Source organism: Perca fluviatilis, chromosome 11, assembly GCF_010015445.1.
Source record: "Perca fluviatilis chromosome 11, GENO_Pfluv_1.0, whole genome shotgun sequence".
NCBI lineage: Eukaryota > Metazoa > Chordata > Actinopteri > Perciformes > Percidae > Perca > Perca fluviatilis.
Genome location: NC_053122.1, coordinates 9,427,857 through 9,446,663, shown reverse-complemented (window position 1 = coordinate 9,446,663; position 18,807 = coordinate 9,427,857). Strand labels below are relative to the sequence as shown.

The window sequence follows — 18,807 nt, the reverse complement described above, 5'->3', positions numbered from 1 at the left end:
TTATCTACGAAAGCTATGACTACAAATTTAGGAATCTGTCCTATGAACAGGTTTTCTTGGTTGCAAACACGTGTGCCTGTAGGTATTGAGAAGGTTTTTAGAGATACTCTGTCAATAGCATATTTTGCATTAGTATGCTGTAAGGCACGACTATGAGCTAGTCTTACAGTTGGTGCAACTGTTATTTTCTTGACAAATAGACTAGCAGACATTATTTTCACAGCGAATTGGACATTCCCAGGGGTCATTAGTACAAAGTCGTCTTTTGAGCGGATAAATTTCAAAGACATGTCAACACCATTTAGCAATAGTTTTTCTTGAAAAACAAATCTGCATGTACTGGTGCTATTAATTCCACAATATGGCTTTTCGGATGTGTATTCACCCCTTTGTGCCAACCCCTCATTATACGCCTGTGATAGATGTCTCATCCATTTTGCCAGCTGTGTCCTTACAAAATAGCCCTGTGCTAAGTGCGTAATAACGTGTCCTCTCCATAATTCAGAAGACATTCTATAAGGGCTCTATAAGGATACGTATTTGAAGACTGTGTGATCAGTCTATCACCCAACATTATATCTACTTGTGAAAAAGACTGCATCAGGATAGTTTATAAAACCTACATCGCTCGTTAGTCAACAATGTGCCATCAGGGTTTGTAATCCTTACCGTGTATACAAGTATGAATCGTTAAGGTCTAGATAATCCTCTCCGCTAGCGAAATGAAAAATTCAATAGGACCGGCGTCCGTTAGAGCTGACATTGGGGGGATTTCTACAAATGTTGATTTTTCGATAGATGTTTGTGTGTATGCGGTACTGTAAACAGATCCAATTCTGTCTTCACACACTCTTCGGACTGATTATGAGTACATAGCGCCATGATTGATTCTGTAAAATTAAAATATGTCTTTTGTCAGGGCCAGAAGCGCCGGTTGGAGCTCTACGCCTGCTGACAGATGCCTTCTTTTGACAATCCTTCGTTTTTGGTGGCGTTTTTATGCTTTTGTTCACAATCCGGTTACGCCCACATCCTGGTGGGGCTCTTTTTAATGCTTGCGTCTGTACACCATTAGCCCATTTCCCTGTTGTCTGGATGCCACGGCATTCCTGACATTAGTCCTAACATCACCAATAAAACCACTTGCTGCTGTTTTCAGATGAGGTTTGGCTATATTAAACCCTTTTTAAAGGGGGACAGCCATTCGAAATAAATTTCTGAATATCCCCCTAATCCATGTCCGTATTGTGTGCTGGAGCCTATGAATCCGGCAACTCTCCACCAGCTTGATTCATGTAATAGTGCATATATCTTCCATCATCGGATGTGTGCGCGCTTTCCTCATCATTTCAATGCTGTTTCACAGGTCTAAAATGTAGTTTGACAATTACTTTTCCGTTATGAGAAAGGGATGTGTTGGTTCTGATCGTCTCGTAGTTCTATTTGAATATCAGTAATACTGCGGCGTGCCAACGATGTGTAGTGAGGACTGTCGTAACTTAGAGTGGGCATACGTTTGCTCTCATCAGAGATATTTATACAACGGGTAGAGGGTACATGACTATCACCGACTAGCTGGTAGTCCACAATGTCACTATAAATAAATATATTATAACGACCCCCATGAATGTCTGCGGGTGTGGAGCTGCACATTTTAAATGAGGGCCAATGTGAATTTCGAACACAGAGTCTGGAATGAACCCAAGAATTTCGACCAGGCCCCTATAAACACAATATTCCAACCGTCTCCTCCGTGAAAAGAATCTTATTAGTGATAGGATTGTGTGTCATAGTTATGTGGGCTAGGGTTGGGTTAGCAGCGCATTTCATATTATATTCTTTAACAATGCTGTCGATGGTATTATAAGAACCAACTGTTAGCCTTAGCTTGTTGAACATTTTTGTTTTACCGTTGATGCGTTGAAATCAACCTTGGCATCATTCTCCAGTGAAACTATTCCAGACCCTGGGGTATTGAATTTCAATAAGACCAACTTCATACGGCTCTTGTAATATGAGTGGTTTAGCCAGTTTTGTTCTGAATTGCCAAATCTTATTATTTGGATAAACTAATTGTGAGGCATTACTAGGCAGCGTAACAAAAATCCGTTCTTATTCATAGCTCCAATACCTTTCACTAACAAAACACAATGACTAATATTACAAGACTGGTACAGCGTTTTATCTTACATCAACTATGTCTTTTTCAGAGAGCCATGAATTGAATTTCTGAGGCCATCCTAACCATTTCACAAGTACAAGCTTTTACGTCCTGTTTTCTTTCGAGCCAGCACTTTCTCAATTTTAAACACTTTGTTTTGTCTACAATTACAGACTGTAACTTCGGCCGTAAAGGTACCTGTCACCGGCTCCCCACTATTGTCTTTCAGTATATAAACAGGAGGAGTTCTACCTATACGTTTTGATATTGTAAAAACTCATCTGTAAGCGTCTGTTAGTAACCTTTACGAAAAACGCCTCTGTGCTTTGATATCCTAACGGTGTCCCCATCTGAAATTTAAACAGCACTGTTCCATGTGGTTTCAGTTTGTACAGAGTGTTAAAGACAGTTTTCTCATTGTCTTTACATACGGAGGGGCGGTGCCATTTTTATTGACCTATGGTATGCAGAGTTGTAAGCAGCAACCATATCTTGTACTACCTCAATATAGCGGTGCGAGTTAACAGCCGTTAAATATCTCCACATTCTGGTTTTGAAAGTCCTATTGAAGCGGCTCAACAACACTTGCTTTTGTTTGGTTCGATGTGGAAAAATGGTGAATTTTATATTGTGTCATCAATTTTTGAAAAACCTTATTATAAAATTCTTTTCCAGAGTCTGTTTGAAGCTTCTGGGGTATCGTCCTTGTTCCAATATTTCCTTAAAGGCACTTGTCACGCTAGGCCCCGATTTGTTTTAAGACATATTACCCAGGCATATTTAGAAAACACATCAATACATGTCAATAAATACTGCACATTATCGTTTTCCGTTGAATATTCAGACATATCGACCAAATCAGCCTGAAATTGCTTATCGATACCATTAACAATCACTCTGTTTCTTGGGAAGTGTTTCAATGCAGGGGGCGTGCAGTGTATATGCATCCTGCCTCAGCAGAAACTTTTTAACCGTGGGGATAGTTGGAGACAAGCCGGTACATTCTTTGGCGGAATCACGGAGCCTCTGTACACCTCCTAACCCTCCTGGGTTGGACGGATCATAGTATATTTTGTGCATAACCTTCTCCATGATTCATTTAAAACACAAGTGAACACATTAGAGTTATGTCATTCTTTTTATTTTTACAAAACACACTCACACAGTCCTACATATGACAGTTATGAAGACAGTGAAACCTATTCTATCATAGATAGCATATTGGCTATCTGCGGATACATTGCTTTTACTGATTATGAATATATGCAGTTTTTGCAAATCCTGTAAGACATCGGTATACTGTTTTTCTTGCACATACAAACTCACGGTGTCTACAAGCATTGTATACATAGTAAGCAGGTGATAAACTTTCAGCATCTTAAAATTACGTGTAATGTTGGCTATGACATCACAAAATGTTTCCACTATGCTCTCACGTGTCATTAACATTGATAATAACATCTGCAACAGATCCTCCCAAGGAGGGTGCTATGTTGTCTTCTTACAATCACCATCAGTTTTTCTAACCTACTCACAACTGCGATCTACATCGACACTCTTACATTGGTATTTTTCAACATCGTTCACATTATTAGCAATGGCTTGATCTAAAATACCAGATAAATGCGATCGTGTTATTGTCGCAATGGTATGTTATACATTACATCATAAACAATTCCCCATATTTTTCACCCTGTTAGTTTTTTTTAGCATATAAATCTCTCCAATAGTCACCAATCTCTCTAATTTCGGCTATTTTGACAAGATCATTCCCTATCATAGGAGTCATACATAGCACTGATTTTTAGTCGTAACATCTTCAGGCGTTTTCAACTCGTACAAAACTGTTTCAGATACTCCCCTGATTCTACCCTCATCAGCCGTGAGATGTTTCAAGGACAGAAAGCGTTGCCGCGACACCAATGAATTTATCAGTCAGTAGTCTTTTCATAAGCTGTTCAAAGTGGACAGTGTAGAAGTGTTCTGGTAGCCCCTGTAAACAGGCATGCTGTTTCTGGCTTGGATGATTGATCTGACACCCGAACAAAGCTCTTCCAAATACTTGTAAAGAACTATGTTAAGAAGATGTAGAGAGCTGTTTTACGCTATCTATAAACAAAGATGACACCACACCATCAGTCTGATCAGGCGCCTCTGTGTCCGAACAATCAGCAACACCTCCCTGTTGTAATACAGCAGTTGTTGAGGGTATAGCTTGATATGCACATGTCTGAGGGGAAGTGCCCCAAACAATAGAGATGGTGGCAGAGGAGGTGTAGGTGGGGCGACAGGAAGTGTTCGGCGATAGAGGTGGCGATGATGACAATGATGAAAGGGGTTGAGGAGATCCGGATGCCGTTAGGGGTGCAAATAGACCAGGGGTGTTAGGAGGCGTACCTGGGGGGTTGAATGAAACCACTCCAGATCCTCTGGGAAGAAAAAAATAACACATTACAATCACAGTAGCATGAAAAAAAGAAAAGAAAAGCATTTTAACTATTTTGGCAAATAATTAGCATATACAAATTAGACCCACCGTTTTGCTAGTCTTTGTGTCTGATGATTTTAGGTTTGTATAGGTTCCGTGGCATGGGCAGAGACTGTTGGTCAGTGTCCCCAAATATCAATCTTTTTCTTATGTTCTCATAAGAACTCCTTATTTTGTCTCTTCTGATGACATAGTCGATGGTGTCAAACTGTTTCTTCAAAATCTCCCAGTCACACCATTGTATAAAGAACACATTTTTAAACCATTTGTTGTATTCCTCGTTAGATACAGGATACGGTTTTAACTTCCATTCTTCATGACCGCGGGTAGCAACTAACTTCTCCCTTTCACTGCATGCGCTAAGGAAAATAAAATCCTCTGCAGGCCTAGTGAAGCGGTCTGCTTCCACAGCGATAGATACTAGAGCCATCACGACTGTCCCATTGAGACACATACACCAGCTCAGGCAAGCCAGGATTATCAAGGTCCAGAGAGCAACATCAGCGAAAAAGGCCCCAGTCTTTCACAGAAATTGTACAGGCTGTTTTGGCTTTGCTAGATAGTTCTACAGCAACACTAGTGTAAACAGCTAATGTTCCGTATCCTGCACTGTATTGAATTGAATAGCGGTATCCATTGACACCGACATATTCCAGATCAGATGTACATGGCTCAGTCATGCTTGTAGGAAAGATCTCCGAGCGGAGATACGCTTCTTTCGAGGGGCCTGACTCAAACTGCATGTTGTTCCAGTATCAGTCTCACCGCATCCCCATAGCTCTTTTTGGCGGGTTAGGCGCTACCAAATGTAGTGGCTCCTGTTCTAGATGTCTCACCTTCTTCAACAAAAGATGATCCAGATTGTTGTCCAAATGCGGGGAAAGCCATGGCTGAAAAGAAACGATTCCTCTTTGCTTTTTCCCAAAAAAAAGAATTAAAAAGTGAAAACTCCAGGTATACTTTGAGGAAGTCTGAGAAAGCGAGGCAGCAAAGCGAGCTAGCAGAACAGCTAAAAATGGTGGATAAAAAAGTGAGCAGACAGCCTTGAAACAAGGGGTTTTAAACACCACAAACCCCACCCTGTAGGGGCGTTTTTAAAATCAAACCAATAGCAAACCCATTCTTAACAGCTAACCATTGGTCTATCAGGCGTTATTAACACCTTTTTTTTTACAAAATGTAAATGATGCCTCACCCCGTAAACCATGGACGCCGCGACACCGGCGTCATCACATCCGCTAGATGCGTGCGCGGCTTCGGCGATTAGATGCACTACCATATTCGGCCACTAGATGGCGCTCGCGGGGTGCCGACGTTGACCGCGACGTCATCACATCCGTGAATGCGTCGCGCTTCGAGCGATTAGATGCACTACCATATTCGGCCACTAGATGGCTTCGCGAGGTGCCGGCGTTCGACAGCGACGTCATCACATCCGCTAGATCGTGCGCCAGCTTCGGCGATTAGATGCACTAACATATTCAGCCACTAGATGGCGATCGCGAGTAACGGCGATGCGGCCGCGCCGTCATCACGCACGCACATATCATCAGTTGGCATGGCAGGTTTGCGTGTGCGTGTGAGATGACGTCACACATGCACGCGCAAAACCGCCATCTTTATACTACTAAGATGCAACAGGCAGTAAACAAAATCCAAGAATGGGCCGTTCAATGGGGATTTAGGATCTCTATAGACAAAAAAAGACTTTATTCTTCTCTAGGAAGAAAATAAGTATGAATGTGAAAATCAAATTATCTGGAATAGAATTATGAACGTGAGATGGTATTCTTCAAATATTTAGGTATTTGGTTTGACAAAAAGTTAGAAATTGGACAATGCATATTAAAAAATTATAGATAAATGTAAGAAAGTATTAAATGTGATGAGATGTTGCGTGAGTTAGAAGTAGGTGGGCCAATGTAGTTGTGACCTGAAATCCATTTATACAGGACTTATGAGATCTTTTTTTTATTATGGGTGTATAGTGTATGGGTCTGCTGCTAAAACATCATTAAAGGGGTGATAGAATGATTATATAGGGTATTTCACACTGTTCCTTATGGTCTCCTAATGGGGTATGTAACATTGGTTGGGCTGAAAATGGCCTGGTTGATATTTTACTGGCCCTTATGCATCCCTGTGTTTTGGCCCTATTTGTAACAAGAGCTTTTCTTCCAAATATGGTATGGTCATGAATATTTAGATGAGCTGCGCGCTGATTGGTTGAGCGACTTGCCATATGCAGACATTAGAGACGCGTGCTGATTGGTTGAGCGAATCCCCAATACACATACATTAGAGAAGCGACAGAATCTCATATTCCAGACACTGCGATGTTTCATTACCAAATTCACTTCTGAGACTTTTTTAAGCGAGAAATCAACTATATAAAGCTGAAATATGGGCCGTTTTACAAAATTTGATGGCTAATTGCAAATTTGGTAAGACGTGTCGGACTTTAGGAGCTCCACACAGTCTGACGAGAAAGCGGCAGCCTGCTGGGCTCCATACCTAGCGCAAAGTCACCCTTTGTGGATACTGCACTACGGGGCTCCGCGGCCAGCTGCATAACTGCATAACTATAATATATTTACGGTTTGAATTTCGTCACGCCACTTATATAACATCATTCCCCAATGTCTTATAAAGCTAACCGTTGTGTCCGATTTGATTTTAAGGCATTTTTATGAACGCGAGGCGTCTTTGTAGGCCAAGCAGCTGCTTGCTATATGTCCCATTCATTACAATGGGGAAATACCGCAGCTAGCTAGCTACACTGTCGCCATAACTAAATTATATTTACAGTTTGAATTTCGATCCGCCACTTATACATACAACATCATTCCCCAATGTCTTATAAAGCTAACCGTTGTGTCCGGATTTGATTTTAAGGCATTTTTATGAACGCATAGCGTCTTTTGTAGGACGAGCAGCTGCTTGCTATATGTCCCATTCATTACAATGGGGAAATATCGCAGCTTGCTCACTTCGCATAACTAAAGTATATTTACAGTTTGAATTCGTCACGGCATGAATATTACAGGTTCCTCAAGGTCTTACAAAGCTTTGCTAACACTTGTCCCCGATTTCGGATATCAATTGAATGTATTTTTGTGAATGTCAGAGTTAGGGAGGGCTAGCTAGCTCTCATTGATGGACTCCATCTCACCGGCCTCTATCAATGAGACTCGGGGGACAAGAGGCTTTATTTCCCGATTGTTTGTTTAAATAACTCAACACACATACCCATTATAAGATTAACTGGAACCTGCGGGCTGCGGTAAAAGATTGGCGGCGGTAACAAGCTCGCTGACACTGCGGTCAGGGTGGCGATGTACAACCCCCAGGCAGCACCAACACCGGCACTAAACTCCGACACACAGTCGGAGAAAATTCGCAATTAGCCATCCTTTTTCGTAAAGCGGCCCATATTTGAGCTTTATATGGTTGATTTCTCGCATAAAAAGTTTCAGAAGTGAATTTTGTAATGGAATAGCAGAGATCTGCGTGACCTAGCTAGATTCAGAAGACTACCTGATCTCAGGTCAGTTGTGTAGCCTATGTAAATGTTGGGCGCTGACTGTTCTCTTAAGGTTCCGGATTTTGAGACGCTTGCGTAAGCAACTCAGCTTTGTTGGGATTCGCCCGTTTTCAGCGGCAGTTTCAAAATATGAAATTTTCATAGTAAAGGGGTGTCAGTGGGACTTTGAGCTTCTATGTATGTCCTATTTACCCACCAAACTGTCGTTATTCAACTATGACAGGGTAAAATCGGTTTTGCATTCTATCACCCCTTTAAAGAAGTTAGATGTAATTCAAAATCAAGGTTTGAGGCTATGCTGTGGGGCAATTAAGACCACTCCAGTGGCAGCAGTTCAGGTAGAAATGGGGGAGATGCCTCTCCATCTTAGAAGAGATCAGCTGGCTCTTGTGTACCGGGCGAATTTGAGGGGGCATGGTGACAAACATTTGAGTCAGTCAGTTTTATGGCAATGTCAAGAAAGAGAGAATGACCTAATTAAAAGTTTTGGATGGACAATAAGGCAGAAAGTAATCATGATGGGAATTAGTGCACTGGACATAAGCCCTTCAGTGGTCTGTCCAGTTGTTCCTCCTTGGGTTTTGTTAGAAGTTCCAGTTGACTTTGGCTTATTGGAGGAAAAGGAAGTCACTGAAGTGACTCATTACAGGGTACAGAGATACATCTCAAGGAAATATAAAGAAGGAATCATTATATATACGGATGCATCAAAGAAGACCAATAAGAAAATGGGAATCGCATATGTTATCCCCCAATTACACATTGAATCTGCTAAAAGAATTAATGATGATTTAGCTGTATACACAGCAGAACTGTTAGCAATATGGATGGCCTTGCTGTGGGTAGAGAGCAATAGACCTAAGCAAGTTGTGATTTCATCAGACTCCAGCTCAGCTTTGACAAGCCTTAAATTTATTCATTCTGAGTCTAGACAGGACATAGTGTATGACATGCTGCAGCTAGCTAACAATCTGATTAAGTCCGGTATTAGTACTACATTTATATGGGTACCAGCTCATATAGGTGTAGGAGGTAATGAAGTAGCAGATACAGTGCCTTGGGAAAGTATTTGGCCCCCTTGAACTTTTCGACCTTTTGCCACATTTCAGGCCTCAAACAAAGATATAAAACTGTAATTTTTTGTGAAGAATCAACAACAAGTGGGACACAATCATGAAGTGGAACGAAATTTATTGGATATTTCAAACCTTTTAAACAAATAAAAAACTGAAATATTGGGCGTGCAAAATTATTCAGCCCCCTTAAGTTAATACTTTGTAGCGCCACCTGTTGCTCGATTACAGCTGTAATCGCTTGGGGTATGTCTCTATCAGTTTTGCACATCGAGAGACTGACATTTTTGCCCATTCCTCCTTGCAAAACAGCTCGAGCTCAGTGAGGTTGGATGGAGAGCGTTTGTGAACAGCAGTTTTCAGTTCTTTCCACAGATTCGATTGGATTCAGGTCTGGACTTTGACTTGGCCATTCTAACACCTGGATATGTTTATTTGTGAACCATTCCATTGTAGATTTTGCTTTATGTTTTGGATCATTGTCTTGTTGGAAGACAAATCTCCGTCCCAGGTCTTTTGCAGACTCCATCAGGTTTTCTTCCAGAATGGTCCTGTATTTGGCTCCATCCATCTTCCCATCAATTTTAACCATCTTCCCTGTCCCTGCTGAAGAAAAGCAGGCCCAAACCATGATGCTGCCACCACCATGTTTGACAGTGGGGATGGTGTGTTCAGGGTGATGAGCTGTGTTGCTTTTACGCCAAACATAACGTTTTGCATTGTTGCCAAAAAGTTCGATTTTGGTTTCATCTGACCACAGCACCTTCTTCCACATGTTTGGTGTTGTTTCCCAGGTGGCTTTTGGCAAACTTTAAACGACACTTTTATGGATATCTTTAAGAAATGGCTTTCTTCTTGCCACTCTTCCATAAAGGCCAGATTTGTGCAGTATACGCGCTGATTGTTGTCCTATGGACAGAGTCTCCCACCTCAGCTGTAGATCTCTGCAGTTCATCCAGAGTGATCATGGGCCTCTTGGCTGCATCTCTGATCAGTCTTCTCATTGTATGAGCTGAAAGTTTAGAGGGACGGCCGGGTCTTCGTAGATTTGTAGTGGTCTGATACTCCTTCCATTTCAATATTATCGCTTCCACAGTGCTCCTTGGGATGTTTAAAGCTTGGGAAATCTTTTTGTATCCAAATCCGGCTTTAAACTTCTCCACAACAGTATCTCGGACCTGCCTGGTGTGTTCCTTGTTCTTCATGATGCTCTCTGCGCTTTACACGGACCTCTGAGACTATCACAGAGCAGGTGCATTTATACGGAGACTTGATTACACACAGCTGGATTCTATTTATCATCATTAGTCATTTAGGTCAACATTGGATCATTCAGAGATCCTCACTGAACTTCTGGAGAGAGTTTGCTGCACTGAAAGTAAAGGGGCTGAATAATTTTGCACGCCCACTTTTTCAGTTTTTTATTTGTTAAAAAAGTTTGAAATAGCCAATGAATTTCGTTCCACTTCATAATTGGGACCCACTTGTTGTTGATTCTTCACAAAAAATTACAGTTTTATATCTTTATGTTTGAGGCCTGAAATGTGGCAAAAGGTCGAAACGTTCAAGGGGGCCGAATACTTTCGAAAGGCACTGTAAGTGTGCGAAGAAAGCAGCAGAGTTGCCTGATATAGAGGTGAATATTAAATACAGTAAAGCTGAAGTCAAAAGTATAATTAAAGCTAAAACAAATGCTAAATGGCAGTTTTTGTGGGATAATGAACAGTCTGGGAGACACCTGTATAGAATTCAAGGAAAAGTGGGGAAGAACAGGAATGAATATAGATGTAAGCAAGAAGAAGACATGGTGTCCAGAATGAGGCTAGGACATACAGGATTAAATGGAACATTATTTATAATGAAGAAGCATGCTGATGGAATGTGTGAATATTGCAAAAGTCAAGAGACCATAGAGCATGTAATAATGTATTGTCCTAAATATCATCAAGCCAGACTAAGATTGATTTCACAACTTGTTGAAAACCAGATGACATTAAATTGACATGATATACTGCAAAAAGGATCTGGTGAAATTTGTTTTAATTTTTTGTTTTCTTTTTTTAAGATAACTGGGTTATTTATAAGGATTTAAGAAAGTGTAGGTTGACCTCTTGAACCACACTCCAGTCCAGATGGTGGCGGTAATGCTCCAAAAGCTGGTTGCCAACCGCCATTTAAAATCACAAGAAGAAGAAGAAGAAGAAGAAATTCAGAAGAAGAGGAAGAAGAAACCTCCTTCCCTCTGTCAGTACCATTGACATATATATTAATGGACCAATAGACCCCGTTGCTCTGGACGGAGACCAGTGAAGGCTATTAGAAGCACTTTTCCGGTGATGGCCAGCTTTACTGCGCAGCCTCCAACTGACAGAGACAGCGTAAATGTGACGTGAGCAACGTGTCTGAAAGTTGTAAGTGTTCTGGTAGCTGTGCCGAGAGAAATCTCAATCATTCCCAATCTTACAGAGACGGAGAGTGTAGGTATATGTAAGGAGATAACATAAGCACATGGTGTGTCTCAAATCGCGCACTTCTGTACTTATACTAACTATTTGAGTACACTCAAAATGTCACTCGTCGAAGTGTGGTAAATGCAGTGCACTACAAGTACCCGGATGCAAAATTACGAATCCCACTATGGCCACGCCAAGACCCGCCCTACGAAGCAGCTTGATTGGTTAGGGTTAGGCATTTCACCTCGAGTGGTTAGGGTTAGGGGATTGGTCAGGGGATAGGACCTGTACGTGTTAGCATGGACGCCTGGCCAATAGTAGTGTGTGAATGCTATTGAAGGGCGGGTCTTGGCGTGGCCATAGTGGGATTCGTAATATCGCTACCCGGATGGTGCACTCATAACAGTGAAAAAGTTGAGTGTGGATCGATGGACACTTTCCACACTCAACGGTAGCCATCTTGGCTACGTAGCGGAAGGGGCGGAGCTAACAAAAGGTGAAAAACTTTCGATAATGGCGGCCGAATACGCGACAGCGAGACCCAAATGTAAGTTCAACATTAGTCTTTTTGCTATACTTGTTTAACATATAACGAACAACCTGTTTATGTATGTGTGGTTAATTTTGCAGTCAGTGATGATTTTTTTACCGCTGAATTGATAACGTTTATTTGTACCGTATTTGCGTGCTATTAAGCTAGCTTTAGCTAACCTTAGCTAGCTAACAGCGGCGAAGTTACCGGTACTTCTATACTCTTTGGTTTAACCACTGGCAAATAAGTTATAACCTAGCTAACGTTACATGTGTTGTGGTATACGGTTGTTGTTTTTAAACTATCGTCCTCACTGTAGACGATTTTAGCGTTAGATGTGTGATCTGGTAAATATACATTAAGCTGCGAGCGTTAGTAGTAATGTTACAGTACGTTAATGTATGCTATGTTATATCGTATTAACAGTACTGTTTCTGTCCTGATCTGACTTATATAATCGTTAGGGACACGGCCAACTTGAGGGAAGTCCTCGTCTGCTGGAAGGCGAACGACCTGGGGGAGGAGAGAGAGGATTTCCCTGCTTGATTTCTTGTGGACAGCACAGTGCACTGTCAGTGTGCAAAGGCTCTGGCTAAACCACGATCAGATGTACCGCTGGCGAGCCAAAAGAGGAAGACAAGGGCCTCGATGACGGGTCCTACGCCGTACCGAGGATGTACCGTTAAAGGATCCCCCTGGAGAGTCTGAAGTCCACCCTCATATCACTTTCCCCATCAAAATACAGGGCCAGCAATGAATAGAACAATAGGATCTATTTAAATGTCTACTGGGTTGCCTCTGCTTTCACTCTTGTATTGTCACTGTAATTAATAACTATTGCAATAAACACCCTTTATGTAAACATATAATATGACTATTTTCTATTATTATTATTCATTATGTCAGTTGGACACCTTTTTTTTTTTTTACAATGAATTAAGAGCAAAAGTATGAATATCATCATACCTGGATGTTTACGGTTGCATAAAACAGAGGGCAAAAACAAGCAACAATAAAAACCATCACATTCATTTTGATGAACAAGGCAGAAATGTATGGTGACAACAGGTGGTGAGAATGCTCTGCCCTGGGTATAATTCACAATTTCACAGAAGAAGGAGGAGGACTGAGATGTTTTGATCGTCACTTCCGGTAAGTACATAAGGCAGTGCGCGATTTGAGACAATACTCCCCCGTCAAATTTTACGCACTATGCAAGTAAGTACATAGTGTACGAAGTGCACTTCCCTTAGTGCACTACGGGAAGTGCGCGATTTGAGACACACTAACAGGCTAATTATTGCTAACTAACATGCTAGTTAACATTAGTAATTAAACCTAAACAGCTAACGTAAGTCGAAACTGCCTGCGAGCTTCTCCTGTACTATACAGTAATTCCTCTACTGTGCGACAGTAAGTCACGTGGTTATGACACAATCGTTAGCCTATTTTTACAAAAACGTCTGCTACGGAGCCATAACGTGAGGTACAAGGTAATGGAGCCTTTTATACGTTGTCGTGTTTCTTTCGAACTAAACAATGGACAAATCGAGTCTTTAAACGCTTCAGATGTAAAGTTATTCTCAGTCAAGTGACGTAAAAAGAAAATGGCGGTAAGCGGAATGCTAACAGGAGGTGATGGCCAGTTAGCAACAAAATGGCGCCATGATGGCTCGAGATCTGAAGCGAAGCTTACCCCCTTGGTCAGTACCCGATCCGTTCCACCTGCACAATCCGTTCTGCGCATGTGCAAGATGACACGTATGCCATGACGTAGGCGCAGATGATAATGCGGCGTTCATGCCACCTCGAAATAACAGGCACCGCCCCACTGGTTACGTTGTTTCTGCAGCTAGATTCAGTCTAAAATAACGTTAAGTCAAACTTAATGGGAAAAGCAGGCTACAGCTAAATTAAGACATTACAGTAATAACAATAAAGACAAGTATTGAGTGATTGTATTTTAAATGAGCACAAGTAAAGTAGAACTGACATAACAGTTGTTATATATGTTAACGTTTATTTTCAAGTTTTATTTTGAGGGTCTTTTAAAGTTTACATGCTGTCTCAGCTAGCGGTTAGCCGAATTAGCTGTTAGCTAAACTAACGTTAGCTTCCCGGGGGAGGCTAACGGCAGACCGCTATAATCACCTAGCGGTCCGCCGAATTAACCGTTAGCTACCGCTATAATCACCTAGCTAGCGGTCCGCCGAATTAGCTATTAGCTAACTAACGTTAGCTGGACGGATCGTGCGGTGGAAGCGGTGCCGTTATTCCAAGGTGGTGGTGGAATGAACGCAGCATTATCATCTGCCCGTCGTCATAGTCATGCCGTCATCTGCACGCACCAACGGGATTGTTGCAGGTGGAGTAACAGATCGGTACACAACCTCTACCTCCGTAGAAGAAGAACGCCCCCCTCCCCCGTAGTTGTTGGAATTTTCTCACAACAGTCGTTGGAAATAACCGTCGCTTCGCGCTCCATCCGTTTTGGCCTGTGCCGGTGCAACTTCGTCGTGTATTCAAGGTAAGCGAGTATTTTCACTGTTGATGTAACGTAAACTTTTCTGTGTCCATGTCCCCGTTGCTAGTTTAGCACCATTTGCTGAAATAAATGACCACGGCTAACGCTAGTCTCAACGTAGCTACGTTGAGACTAGCGTTAGCCGTGGTCATTTATAATTGACTAATGTTTACCAGCTGTGCCGTGCTTATCATATTAAACAGTGCTCTACTGGTTGAAGTAGTGAGAGTTAGCTAAAGAAGCGGGTCAAGTCTTCGATTTGTTGCTAACCTCTAGCTATATTGCTATGTTTTCTCCAGGTTATTTTGAATGGACAGCTTTGTCGCTGATAAGCTAACTGAGTGGCGGCTATCTGAGCTGATAGAGAATTTTAGAGGTGAGCATTTTACTCTTACTGCCCTGACATAATCTCTCTATACCTAGACATTTTTCTTTAATGGGGCTTGAATGTGTCTGTGGAAGATTTTGTGAAAGTCACAACTTCTTCAACAGTGGGGTATGCATATCCATATAACCCTTATAGTTAAAGATACTTGTGCCTTGAAATTCAATGTCTCTGATATTTTCAGATTATCTTACTTCTTCTTACTTCTGGAAATATTTAAATATCTGGAAATTTAAATCTGTAATGTCACTTGTTTATTTACTGAAAGTGTTTTTTTTACATTTACAGGCCATCCACAAACATAAAAGAGGCCCTGGCGCTATCATTGGTTCAGACATTCCCTGAATGATGACATTGGCTATGTGAGTTTAATTATCTTGGTTCATATGGAATTTGATGCTGATTTAAAACTTTTTCTTTTTTTTAACACAAAGATGTGAATGCACTTAATAAGCAATGGTGTCTAATGAGATGAAGCGGTCATAAGAGACATAATATAGTATATGTGTACATGTATCATTTTCTTTAATTTTGCTTTTAACCCTTATTTCTCTTATCAGTACCTGATGTGTGTAAACTCTACTGCTAAACTTTGTAAAAGATAAAAAATGTCCCTCTTAGATGTGAAAAGTTGTCTTTTTTTTTTTCTTCCAGGAAATATGGTATTTATTTATTTATTTATTTTTATGTAGATTTCCAGAGACTCCAGAATCAAAACCAAGCTCTGAGGGAGGAGAACCACGCCCTGAGGGAAAGCAATGCACAAGCAGGTGAGAACATGCACTCTATCTCAAATTTTACTTGTTTTGTGTGTAATGTAGGTTCAAAATTACCATATGCTTTTCATTTTGTAGCTTTGGATGACAGCGGCTCACTTCAAGAGCAGGTGAAGCAAGTTGGGACAATGTTGAAGACGTTTGCTTGGACTTGGCAATCAGGTACAACTTGCAAACACCTATGATTGTTGGTTTAATTCCCACTGGGGCCACCTGTACATGTAGTAGACCTAGATATAAATGTCATAGTTTAGTAGTTGAGGGACCAGGACTGACTACTTTATTCTTTTATTCTGGGAACCCCTGTAGGTGCAGATCAGACCCTAATGCTGCGACGTCTTGGAGAGTTTGGCGATGTTGTGCGTAGCATGGACAACAAAATGGAAACTATGCAGCAACATTTCAGTGCCAATGTGTCTGTTGGAGAGCCACTGATGAGGCGGTCCAGGTTAACGTTACGCATTACCTGAAAGGAGCATCTGACCGTGAAGGCGGAAAAAAGGCGCCGCACAGCTGAGACCCCTTAAACCTAGGCTGACTACTGACACCCCCGCATCACTGACAACTGGAACACTTTCTTTATCCTGCAGTCAGTAACATCAAGAAGCCAGAAGTGCCAGACTACACTCACCCAATCCACACTATTCACTGTGGAAATTATTATTTTTTCTTCTCCTTCTTCTTTTTTTCCCTAGGGTCATTCCCCATGACCCTGCCTTGAGGGCAGCGCCTTGGATGGATATGGGATGGTGAGGTTTTTTGTCCTTTATACAGGCGCACGAGGGATCACTGAAGACATGCCCATTTTGCGCTGCCTCATTCTGGAGATCCCGTAGTCAGGCTTGAAAGACTGATTATCATTACTTAGACTGTCCTGCAATTCTTAGCCCACCCCACGCAGACCCCAACCACTCCACACATTCTGATTGGCTGTGTTCTCTACAGCCAGATTTCCTGCTGTTATTGTTTGTTCCCACTTGTTGTCATGTGTAAATTTAATGTCAAAATGTATATTACCTGGTATATCCTGCACAGTCTTTTGATACCAAAGATCTCAATTACTTCCTATACAATTTGCTGTTGCAGTGCTTATTCTATTTATAAATATAGCTTGTAAATCCTAGATTATACCTCTAATACTTGATATCTGCACATTATCTGTTCTGGTACCAAATATTCTACTTAACGTGACTTTAGTATTGGCTTATTTCATTCCGTCAGTGCTTAACAATGGTATTATAGTTTGTAAATCCTATTTCATACCTGTTACTTGATATTGCACATTAACTAGTACCAAAATTCTACTTTCATTCCATCGGTGTGCTTAACTGTTATTCTATTAAAAATAGCTTGGAAATCCTATTTCACCAAATATTCTACTTACTCTGTTTTTAACATTTGCTTTTTTCATTCCGTCACAGTGCTTAACTTTTATTCTATTGTTAAATAGAACTTGTAAATCCTTGTGTCACAAGTTAGCATTGCAGTTATAATGGTCTGTTCTACTACTGTTTTTACCTCAGTGTGTGTGTGTGTGTATTTCAGTGAACTGACACGTCTTGTTTCAATGACAGTTACTGTACTTTGAAATGTGGAATTAAAACGCCAAATGGAAGTTTTCTCTGGTTTGATCAATCATTATTCTTGATAAACTGCATTTTATTTATATATATATATATATATATATATATATATATATATATATATATATATATATATATTTTTTTTTTTTTTTCAAAGTGGCGGGTGACTTTGCCTTGTTTACCAGCCACAGTGGCGGGTGGATTGTAAAACATTCCTTGTAACGGATTGGACAGTTTTTGTCAAAGAATGCTGTTAAGTAACAATGCACAATGTTTATGAGTTTATATGAATCCCCAAAATGTCCAGATTTTGCTGCTTCATAATAAAAACATTCAAATACCAACATAACGGAGGACCTTTATTGTGAAGAACTTACAGGAAATGAAACCGTTCAAAGCCGGGGCTTTGACCACGCATAGTCGAGTAGCTAGTTTTCAGCGCTAGTCCGTGAGTCCGTGACACATGTAGCTAGCTAGCTGAGCTGAGGTACAGACGAAAGGAAAATGATCTGTTAAAAAATGTGGCGACATATCCCCGGTGTTAAGAGGCCCGCCGCGGAGTCAGCAGTAGCTATGGCTGTACAAACAGTTGAGAGCGAAGTAAAGAAAAAGAGAAGGTACTTCTCGAACAAGTGGCGCATTGACAAACGTACAGCGAAAGACCGTTCAAAACATTTCAGACCGTCCTGCCAACCTGTATACATTTTAATGTAGACAATGTATACTAACTATGTTTAAGGAGCTGCTGCCGTTTTAATCCTGTCGGCTCTCTGCTGCTCAGTTCTACCCCGCGACTGACGAGACACACACACACGCAGGATGCAGGAAAAACCGGAGATGAGACGTACAGGATGACCTAAATTGAGGACAGCTACACTTGTTATTATCAACGATAAGTTTAAGTCCAATAAGTCCTTTATCAAACCGTATGAATGTGTGTCTCAGGCCAGGATAGGAAATTAACTAGCTAACAATGTAAAGATCAACAAGCTACTGACACATAATAAATACATTTATATTAATAAAATATGTATTAATAATAAGTAATTTAATAAAGCAATTAAAAGTATGCTAGTGCACTTTCTTTTATAAATTTGAATTCCGGAAAAAGTGGCTGGTAAAATTGGGCATCCACCAGCCACTTTGGCTGTTAATTTCCCACCCTGCTTGGCACAGCTACCAGAAGACTTACAACTTTCAGACAGGTTGCTCACGTCACATCTACGTCGTCAACCTCAGTTGGAGGCTGCTCAGTAACACTCAGCCATCACCGGAAAAGTGTTTCTAA

The 18,807-nt window shown here is 41.1% G+C and overlaps 1 protein-coding gene and 1 long non-coding RNA gene across 2 annotated transcripts in view; both read left to right on the top strand.

Annotated features, from left to right (window-relative positions):
• The window catches only part of LOC120568397 (GTPase IMAP family member 8-like), a 109,711-nt gene that overhangs the window by 63,834 nt on the left and 27,070 nt on the right, over positions 1–18,807 (top strand). The window lies entirely within an intron of this gene.
• LOC120568402 lies at positions 15,050–17,251 on the top strand. The gene is made up of 5 exons (XR_005640717.1): positions 15,050–15,151; positions 15,449–15,522; positions 15,853–15,930; positions 16,015–16,098; positions 16,246–17,251. It is a non-coding gene; the product is annotated as an uncharacterized LOC120568402 (long non-coding RNA).